This window comes from Etheostoma cragini, chromosome 1 (assembly GCF_013103735.1).
Source record: "Etheostoma cragini isolate CJK2018 chromosome 1, CSU_Ecrag_1.0, whole genome shotgun sequence".
NCBI lineage: Eukaryota > Metazoa > Chordata > Actinopteri > Perciformes > Percidae > Etheostoma > Etheostoma cragini.
This window is the reverse complement of record NC_048407.1, coordinates 5,175,392-5,186,736: the sequence shown is the minus strand read 5'-3', so window position 1 is coordinate 5,186,736 and position 11,345 is coordinate 5,175,392. Positions and strand designations below refer to the sequence as shown.

Genomic DNA, 11,345 nt, shown 5'->3' with positions numbered 1-11,345 from the left:
GTCCAGTAGTCTCGCATTCCTGGCTCTATCTCGACAGCGCTGTGGAGTAAGGTCTGGCTACAGCACAGATGTAAAGTCAGATAGTAGAATAAACCTGTAAAAATGTATTTCCGTCTTGCTCCGTGCACCGCCTTCCGTCAAAATCCACCAGGTCCGTATTTGTTGAAGAACGGCTGCTGCCATAACTGACAGCTGAAGTCACGAGGACCCGCGAGATCTCGCAAATTCACGTAGAATTGAACCACGAAACCATCAACAGTTTGTTTCCATCCGAGGAATAGTGGGAAAACAACTCTGTTCTACAACCATTCCCTGATAGAACCAAAATGGCCTGCCTTGTTGCACGATCCTAATTTTCTTTAAAACTTGCCATCTTTAGCGAGTAGCTATTCACTCAAAGTTTTATTGTGGTTGTTTCCTGTAGTGAACAAAGTTTTGGAACAGTAACGCAAAGAGAGCAGGAGGTGAGGAACAAAAGCCTGACATCTAGAGTGTGAGCCATGTGCAGGATGTCAGGCCTTATCTTGGAAAGTACTTCCTTTGAGCCACACAACGAGCCTCTCAAAGAAACCCTAAATCCAGCCTAATGGAAGAGCTCCGTGGTTGGACAATACTAGTGACTTTCCTGAGTTGTCAAGCAAAGCCTGTCAGTCAGTGCACTGACATTTTTTCATGCCCCAGCTCTATGGCAGGTACTGTATCTCTCTGCAATCACTCACCATTTTATAATAAAAAGCAGAATAAGTAAAGGGAAAACATCCACTCTTGGACATAACTAGCATAGAAGGCCAAACACTGATGAAACCATTTAGTTACACATCGCATATGTCACTGTGCACATTGAGCCCCCAACTACCTGGATCACACTACTGCTCATATACCCTTTCAATCATGGCGGTGTCACTAATAAGAAGAAAGGCTCACAAGCCTTCACAAGTCAAGTCTCAAGTCTTTGAGCTAGAGTCAGTCTACATAGTTTGCATTCAACAATAATAATATTGTTTGGGCCTTGTTGTCTGATGTTTTTAAAGCCAAAGCTGGGGCTCAGGTGGTAAAACAATTGCCTTCCAAAAGGAAGGGTTGGCGGTTAAATCCCTGGCCCTGCATTCGCATGTTGAAGTGTACTTGGGGAAAAAACTGAACACCAAATAGAATATGTGTGTGTGAATGTTTACATAATGAGCAGGTGGCACCTTGTTGCAATGAGTTCCTGTACTGTGTAAAAGCGCGTTGAGCAGACTAGAAAAGCGCTATATAAATACAGTCCGTTGCCACTCGGATTAATGTGTGATTCATTTTTATTCATAGCATGTGTCCTCTGTCCAGCACCTTCTGTAAAAAGACTTTGGGATATAGGTTACGCGTGGAGGGGAATAACCTTTATTGGAATTTTCCTAAAGATTCTTCACGCATCAGGCATCTCCAGTCAAGTCTTAAGTCCTTTGAGGAAGAGTCTCAATTCAAGTTGAATATAATGTCTAGTTTGGAGTTGTATCATTTGTCTACTTTGGATGGGTTATGATTCAGATTGACATAACTGACAGATGAAACGTGGACATGGATGGTAGGTTATAGCTGGAAAAAAAGAATGTGTATGTATGTATGTGTGTATGAATGTGTATATGGGTATACATTTGTATATGTGCCTGTAAATAGGTGTATATACATGGATGTGTATGTGTACATGTATAAATAAGTGAAGAATTAAATTGTTTGTACAGTAGAAAATTAGAAAAACGGGATAGGGCCGGAATAGTTTTTTTTTAACGTCTTACTCCTTTTTGAACATGGAATCAAACAGAAGTTTGTGTGTGCAACCTAAGTGCGTTTTGAGTCAGATTCTCAAACTTGATTTCCCATCCCTGCCAATAACTCACCAGGATTAAAAGGTATGTTGGTGTGAAGCATATTGAGGCCTTTAAAGTATCTGTGTTACCACTTTTACTATATTTGCGTAAGCATGTACACACGCAGTGAGCTATCTGGTCTGACAGCTGGTACTTTGGGACTACATAGAGGATAATGGAACATCTGATGACACTCTGCAGCTGGGGGCTGAGAGTTAGCAGACCACACCAGCTCCACAACCACAGCTCCACAAAGCCATTGAAAGAGCGGGCAGGGACCCGCATCACAGCAGCATTAGATTTAGGCCCGGAGATTGGCAGAATCATTCCCCAGACCGGCGGAGGAAACCTGGAGGTTGGAAGTGAAGGGGGCTACTGTTACTGCGTTAGGGAGGAAAGTTATTAAACTCCTTATTGCTGCGCTGGAACGGTTCACTTCACACAGTGGTACACTTGGCTTGGACTGAGTAGATCCTATAGACCAAAGTTCTGAGTGGCATGAACCAGTTCATTAAAGCGAAGCAAAGCAGTGATAAAAAACAAAACAAAAAAATACATTTATTATACTTTCACTGGCTGGTCTGAAGGTTAAACTATGCGATAGAAAAGAACAAAACAAGAAAGAAATCCCCTTGAATTGGGTAGAATCCAACAGGTGTCACCTGAAGTGGATCCATCCTCAACTGCTTAGAGTAGTTAACACTCCAAGAACTCTGGATCATCACCGGCCACTTCAAAAAAGAAGTGGCTAAGTAACTCTTCCTTTATATTGCACATTTCAATATATTTATCTTTAGTTTTCTGTGCTGTTTGGTTTTGCCTTACATTTGCAAAATTTTGAATTTATTACTTTATAGTATGTACATATCAATTATTGTGGGTCAAAGAGAAACTGATTTTCAATTGCTTTGTATGTCTGGCACATATTGCAGAATTACCAATAAAGTGGACTTGACTATTGCAGACAGGAAAGGACCCAAACAGTTGTGTGTTTAATGGTTATATTGTTGGCTATTTATACTTATAATAAAACCTTAGTGAAACAAATTTGATGTACTAGATGCATTATGTGTGCCAACATCTCAAGGTGTAAAGTCACTAAAGCTGTCAGATGAATGTAGTTGAGTAAAAAGTACAATATTTCTCTCTAAAATGTAGCGGAGTAGAAGTAGAAAGTGGCATGAAGACTCAAGTAAAGTACAAGTACCTCAACATTTGGACTTAAGTACAGTTCTTGAGTAAATGTACTTAGTTACATTCCTCCAAAACAAGTAAGACAAATACCCTAACCCAATAACAGACAAATTGTCACAGACCCGGAAACTGAATAACCAGGTTTTTCAATGCACCATGTAAACTCCACAACCCAAAATACTCAACGCAGAGATACTACTGTTCATGTAACTGTACTCAGTGAAAATGGTTTCATTATGAGCCAAAGCTATTAGCAGGCAACAGCCAGAACCACAGGACATCTTATCTCTTACTAATAATTTCACAGCATAAAGACACTAAGGACAAATCTATCTAGGCCCTCTTAGACTTTACTGTGTTTTCAGTAGCATAAAAAGTAAGCTTGCTGAGGCCGTGGTACACAGTAATGGAACACAGTGGCACAGTGCTAATGAGGTTACTGCAGTGCTGCCCAGGTACATGGTCTCTAAGCAGCGACATTAAATATAGCCATGCAAATGTCTGTTAGTCCACACGTGGATGGGATTTTAACATCGTACTGCAAATAAACACAATTTACACATTTCCGCACAATCATGTCAAAAGTTCAACCAAAGATCCTCTATACTGAAGATGCCAATGGTATGAAACGGTACACACTTCCTGTCTTCTAAAGGGGCGTGGCCTCTTTTGAACGTGTAGTGGCCGTCATGTGGATGGATAAAAAGTTATATTTGTATAACTTATTAATACTTTCTATACTAATACTGATATTAGATATTAATAAAGCTCGAGGGTGTAACTTTGGGTTCAACATGGGGTGGGGGTGAGATCTCCACTTGGGGAGGGGGGGTCTCTGTGTTGCCAGATATTGTGAGAGTTTGGTCCGAAGTCAGAAACAGGTCTCAAACAAAGTTAATTTTCTCCTGATGTGTCTGACTGTAAAATGCCATTTAAGTGTCAGAATGTTCTGGAGATATGTGACTTGTGAATAAGGGGCCAAATATTTTTACTTACTTTGTTGACAATGGGACGATAGAATCCCTCATAAACGGTTCACTTCTCCGGTTGGAATAAATAAACTCAGGACCTGCTGGTCGTGGTGGCGGAGCCCATGGGACAAAGAGACAGGAAGCTACTCTGATTTAGGTTGTCTCCGTTCTAAATCGTATCTGGTTAAATTATAAAATGTATGGATTCTGTCTAACCCCTCCCCCTGCCATCAGGGCTTCATCTTACCCAGACCTGGGCAGTGTAAGGCCCATGGGCCACATCTGGCCCATGGGCCTTACCTGCCCTAACCTGCCCGCGTGAGGGCAATAGGAAGTTGTTAATCAAAAGTAAATAAGAGTAGATCACGTATGGAATACAACTGCATTGCTTTTATTTTGAAGGTCACTGTTTTTTGTTGGTGCTTTTTTGTGCGAACGTTTGCAGCTTCTCCTTTTCTTCTTCTGTGGTCGCAAATAAAAATAAGTAAAAGAAGAAGAACTGCAGTGTGTCGGCGAGCGTCGAACTGAGCGCACGTTAACAAGGTTGTGAATGAGCTGTTAAGTATTTATTTACTGAAGTCAAAGGTAAAGCCGGGTGCTTAGTTTGCAGAGAACAGACCCAGGTGATAAAGGATTATAATTTAAATCACCACTACTATACTAAACACACAGAGATATACAACTTGACTGATCCTTGGCTAGTTAAACTCCAAAAGCAACAAGGCTTTTTCACCAAGCGTTGCACGTCCAAGGATCCAGCAATCAAGACCAGCTTTGTGATCTCCCACAAGGTCGCCAAAACAGTAAGCCATTTTCTGAAAGGGAATTTATTAAAGAGTGTTTGGTGGACTCTGCTGCGCTAATATGCCCAGAGGAAAAAGAGGCGTTTGAGAACGTGCCGCTTTCCAGGTGAACCGTAACGAGAAGGATTGAGGACATCGCGGGAAACCTGGAGAATTAACTGCACAGCAAAGCAGACAGTTTTGAAAGCTGTGGTGTCCAGTGATGGGTGGGCCTTCTGGCACGATTACAGCATATCTAAGTGTAGATTGGAAATAATTTTAATAGTTACACACTCTGCCATTATTTGAGACTTAAATGCCTTGATTTTACACTGGGCAAAAATGGCAAAAAGCTGGACAGACTTGACTTGGTGAGCCATACATATTAAAAAATGCAACTGTATGCATAGTTTTGTCATGATATTTAAATAACAAGGATGTCGAAATAAAATGCACACTTTTTCTGCTTACAGAAATACAATGGAAAAAGACTGACGAGTCAATAGATGTCAACAGTTCCCCTTCTCTTCAGTATATTGCATAGGATGAACATTATTCTGACACACTAATGCTTTATTTATGTACTGGTTCTAGATTGAAATTATTAAAAGAGATCCTTTTTTTGTTGTGCTATTGAAGATTACTATAAATATGTTTTTGAGACATCGGAGAGGGCGGCCGCCTACTATGTGAGGATTTTGTGATGAAATCAATTCTGCTAAATGTGTTTATTTGGCGTGATTTTGACCTTTGTGCTATTGTATTTCTCATACCAAAATAAAACATAAAACTGGACAGTTTTTTTGTTGCTTTTTTCAACATTTTTTACACTTTCATCCCTACTACTACCAATGTACGCACCACTTACACCTATTACCAGAGTTTTACCCTTATTATTGTTTTTAATTCATGTTCAATAAACGTCAATTTCAATTTTGGAGTTTGCATTTGAAATTGTGAATTATTTTGACTAATAGTTAAGACCAGAGGTAGAGTTTGGTCAACATTTTGTCAGGATACTGTTTTTTTTCAAATGCTATAAAATTGAATAATAAAAAAAAAACAGAATTCAATGAAAGAACTGATCCCAGTCCGTCATTTCACATGTAAAGGGGCTGTATGGAACCATCCATTATATTTTGGGGCAATTTGGTTGAAAGAAACCCAAATGCTTCAAAGACTTAAAAACAGCTCTGCTATAAATGCCTAAAAAAACAAGACATCTATATGAATCCAAAGATAATCCCAAGTGAGGGATACACAGTGTTTGAAACCCAGCAGATCCTGTGACCTCCTGAGCGCTGCATGTCTTTTTTGGTGATCGTTGGCTAATGTGGAGCGTGCAGTCAGAGCTAATTAAATTGTACAAGAGCAAAAACACAAGAGTAAGTCAGGGAAAGAGAGGGGGGGAAAAGGGGGGGGGGGGGAGGAGGGTAAAAATAACAACATGCAAAAATAGTCCTTTAGAGGAAGCAATCACTCCTTATTATGGAGCATACCACTGTGAGATGGGGGTGGCAGAAAGTTAGACAGCACAACTGGGGAAAGCACAGAGAGAATGGGAGAGGATAAAAGGGTGGGAAAGACGGTTGTTTAGAAAAGATTTATCTCTAACTTCTATCCTAATAACTTTCATCATTTTTCAAGACATCCACATAGCTAAAGGAAAATCAGTCAGAGACACTCTTGAACGAAGAAAACACAAAAGAGTAAGCCTAAAACTAGACAGGCCCAGATTCGCATATTACACTAATTGTAATTGACCAGTTCAATAGAAAGGTATTTGATTTTTGATTTTGGGATTTGAATGTTTTTTTTCCTTTAATACTGAAATAAAGTTGAAAAAGATTCAACTTTTGGAGAAACACAACTTGACGTCACACTGCGGTGGCCAGTCATGTAACCGGAGATCAGACTTGTTGGTGTGTTTTAAGAGAGTCTCGTACAGGAAACAGGAAACGTCAATGCCTCTGTCGCTGCTACACAAACGTTTTAAAACACCAAACACAAGTTCTGAACTGCCTAGGAGTTTGTGTAACAGCTGACTGTTTCCTCCGTCTCTTTTCTCTCTTTCTCTCTCTCCGGGGAATGAAGCTGCCGTCAAGTGTGGTCAGAAACGTTGAGATCTAGGAGAGATCTGAAAACAATAACTGGGAAATATAAAGTCTACTTGTGCTACAAATGAGCCGTTTAAGTGGCACTGCCACCGCCGCACCACCATCGCTTCTGTTAGCTGAACTAGATAGATGGAGGCTTGGGGGGTGGAGGCTAAGCAAGGCAGCATTGGTGTAGGAGGAATCAGAAAGGAGGTAGTCAGATTCAAATGGACCGCCTTGAGAATAGCTGGGATTGATGTGTGAATGATAAAATAAAATAGCTTAATCAGTTCAATCAGTATGTGTATGACTTCTGTGTGTTGCATGAACTCAAAAACTTCAAAAACCACACACACAACCGTATTTTCTGCTGCAAGGTGGCAATTCAGTCATGTGACCTTAGTCATGTAACCCTTCTGTATGATGTAAGTCGCAGGGAAACACATGCTGCAGGTAGGCGCTGGTTCTTCTCAGACAGCAGCTACGTTGACAAGAAATTGCCAAATTTAGCCTAACAGTTAGTCTTCATACAGACAGCTTTTGTTTTAGCGTCTTTGTAACAATTTGCCATCAGCTGGCACTGTGCCTATTAAATATATCTCTCCTCCACTAGGGGTGGGAGATAAAAAAAAAATGTTATGCACCGATTGTTAAAATCAATTCTTTTCCCTAGTGCTTCAATACTGCTTTCCCGAAAACGGAATCCTATATCAGTCGGTTTATTGCAGAATTCCGTATATTTGCTGAAATTAATGTTGGCTCTGTAGAAGAAACTAGGATCCTGTGGTACGCGATGGATAAAAGGTTTATTAGGAGCAGTACCATACTTTTCTGCTCTAATGCTACGTCACTGAAGCTGCAAAACCTTGAAGCTGAGTTCACCAGATTAGACTCACTGTTCCAAACTCATTTTACTGACCAGACAGCTTTAGAAAGATCATTAGTCAAGAAAGAAATAAACAACATTTGAAAATAGAAGTCGGATTTTCCCATTTTACAGAGCAAGACAGCGCTATTGCTTTCAGGGTACCTTGTCACCTTCTTGCTATAATGTTAAGCTCCAGTGATTATTTTGCAGATATTTCCGCTATTAAATCCTCAGATGGGAAAATTAGAACTGACCCTGTTAACAAACAATTAAATTATAATGAATAAAATATTAGTTGTGCTGTAAATTACACATTATACCCCTCATATACTGTGTATGGTGACGTTTAATGATTAAAAAAAGTTTGTAAGCCTTTAAGAAACCTATTTTTATATTTAAGATTCTAGAAACATTAGGGAGGAGTGTAGGGAGGGAGGGGTGGGGACTTGATTTATTTATGTATTTATTCATTTGTGTAGCCTCAGCGTGACTAAAATCGCCCCAACGCACACAAGTGTGGTGGTTCAATTCTCTGTGAGGCCTCCCAAACTAAGAGAGTACAACTGCTGGAAAAAAAATGTCTCAAATGAGAAAAAAGTCTGGAGGCTCTACTTTGCATTAGCTCAGATCTTTCTGGCGGATAAAGAACATTTAATATGTTTTTTAAAATGTAATTACTATAACTCCCAATAAGGGGAAGAGAACTGCCAGGAGAACATTCACGAAAGGAAATGAATATCCCCATAGGTACGCCATGTATTCGTCAGTAATTACACACCCCAAGCAAAGATATGAATTAATTAAAGTTATTTGAAGGAAATTCCTGTTTTTGGCCATCTGGGAACAGTTGGGAACCGTACTCCCTAACCTGGTCTTTTAACCTCATGCAGCCACTGAAAGGACTCTATATTTAGTGAGTTTTCCATTCAACACTGCATAATGATTCTTAAATAGAACTGGATACCTCAGTTCATCACTAGTGTGCCGTGTGTGTCAGCTCCAAAGGTCTACTTCTGAGAAACTGACATTAAGGAAAATAAACTTTGGGTGAATTAGAAATAGAGTGCATTGACAGATGGAGCAGCTTTTGAGTGATGATGTGTTGGTAGGAGGCTGTGTAAAGTGGTAATGTGGGATTATGCAGAGTCAAAAGCCAACATCAGGCCAACCTTCTCTTGAATTAGCCTCATGACTTCATACCACAAATCTGACATGTTATTCTAGCATTCAGCAGGGTAGTCTAATGCCTGGGGCCCCCAACTGTGAGGGCCCCTAATAGCTATGCACCCTAAACATTATGTGGTTTAGTGCTTGTTAGTTACTTTAAATCAACATGTCCTCACACCTCAATAGAGAATAGAATATGTGACCGTAGTAGGCTGTTATGAACCGGTGGCCATACATGTTTCTGTTTGCTGTATGCAACACATTGACTCCTGCTGTATAAAAACATTGCTGGCTGCGTAGGGAGGAGGTTGGGGTGGATGGGTTGCTGTTAAAACACAGAAATGCGTGTTCCTTGTATACCTTGAGCACCGTAGCCGGCGTCTCGGAGCTCTGCACAACGATAACAACTTTTGAACACAGACATCTTCCATCAAGACAAGTTCCGCCCAAAGACGATTGTGATTGGTTTAAAGAAATACCAATAAACCAGAGCGTGTTGTTCGCCAATCCTGGAATTCTGTGTGGGCTAGCCAGGTCTGGCAAAGCAATACTATGGAGCTTGTAGCTTGTAGAAAGAGAGAGCGATAAGATCCAAAGCTCCAGAATAGCTTCTAAGGGACCTGGTGGTGAGATTAGTTTTGCCAGTGTCGTTTCCAAAGATAAGACTTAACTAAGCAATCTCAATAAAGTATTAAATTACAAGTGAATGTCATGCATTCAAAGTTCTAGTTAAAGCAGTGGTCAGTCAGGGGGTTCTGACAGATTGTGGAGAGCAGACAGAACTGTAAACACAACATTAACATACTGTACTGGTACCTTTTAAATATGTTTGGTGAACATGATAACACACAGTTGCACAGTTATTCAGCCAGCGGACACAAAGCAACATTATTAGTCTCTACCAACTCCTGTATCTGTCTAGTTTATGGCTAAATGCTCCTAGCTAATCTCCAAACTCGATCTGTCTGCAGATTGCTGTTAAGGGGTACAGTGGGGTTATGAGAGCTTTCTGCATTAAAATCAACTGCCAGAGTTGAGAACTATACATTAGAGTGTAATTACCTCAAAAGTTGTACATACATGTTTTAATGTACCTAATCAACCCCACCACTGGTCCAGTGAGCCGTTAATGTCAGGAAAGCAGAGCAAAAACCAAAGTACATGATTGCAATTGGAGAGCAATAACCCTAATACCATGGGGCAGTCACTCCTAATCTTTTTTCACTAATGCAATTAAAGAGGTACATTACAGTGTCTGACTTACTTAACAGCAACTGTATAGAGTCAATCAATTCAAAAAATTAATCCATTATTACAGTGTCTTTTTAAAAGAAATTATGCATTACTTTTCTTTTAGATATCTTCTTGAATTCTCATTTTAAGGGTATTTGCATATAACCAGATCTCCATGTGTTTCATGTGAAAATGTTAGGGTTAGTGTTAGGGTTAGGGTTGGCCCCTAATGCGTAAAAATGTCTCAAATTCTTTTTTCAAAAGTCTTGGGTTTAAAAAAGTAGCGTAATATTGAAATAAAATAGAAAATAAATGTCTAAAACAAAATTTTGTAATATAGCTTTTGAGTAGTAGTGTTGCCTAACATTGCTTGAACTTGCCGCTGCATCTTTTGTCCTCAGAGGATTAAAAATCCTTTCACATGCCCCTTGAGTACTCCAAAGTACCCCTAGGGGTATGCATACCCCCATTTGAAAAAAAAACCTGCCATAAGGAATACCTACGCAGGATCCCCAAATCCTTAAATCTGCACATTGTTAAAGTGCAATAAGAAAAAAGTGTTTAATCAAACTGTAAATAACCAATATAACCATTAGAAGATATGATTGTTAGGAGGCCAGCAGCACAGAGTTGTTGCTTTGTTGAGTAAGGTCAGCAGAATGAAACTGTTAAAAGCTCTGGGAAGGACTTAATACTGCTCCTTGTCCCATTTTGTATATTGCGTTTTTTTCTGAAAAGGTGCCACCATTTCATCATCACCTTATGAACGGCAGTAAAAGCAGACAACAAATAAACTGTCTTAACAGATGGGTGACAGGGGTGGGGGGTTCTGCTAGCTGAGCCATCCAAACTACTTCTGCAAAAGCACTCATTGGGTCATCGTGTCGCCGAGCCAGCCAGTCGCTAAGTGAGCTTCTCCCTTCCTCGGAGCGTCCAGTGGTAAACAAAACAGTGTGTTACCATGGTTTCTGGAAAAGGTAGTGCAGAGGCCAGATCAGGTGGATGTATTACAGACAAAGTAATGGGGGGGGATCCAGGTGGAACTCCCAGGTGTAAAGACTACTGTACTGCTCTGTTCCACTCTCCGGCTCCGCTTCGATTTCAAACACATTCAAAATGTACTGTTATATAGCTTTAGATAATTATTCAGACCTTAATAAAGCTTTAAATGATTTGTATGGCTATGA

At 40.1% G+C, this 11,345-nt stretch overlaps 1 protein-coding gene across 2 annotated transcripts in view; it reads right to left on the bottom strand.

Annotated features, from left to right (window-relative positions):
* adamtsl3 (ADAMTS-like 3) overlaps positions 1–11,345 on the bottom strand; it is a 211,393-nt gene that overhangs the window by 134,629 nt on the left and 65,419 nt on the right. The window lies entirely within an intron of this gene.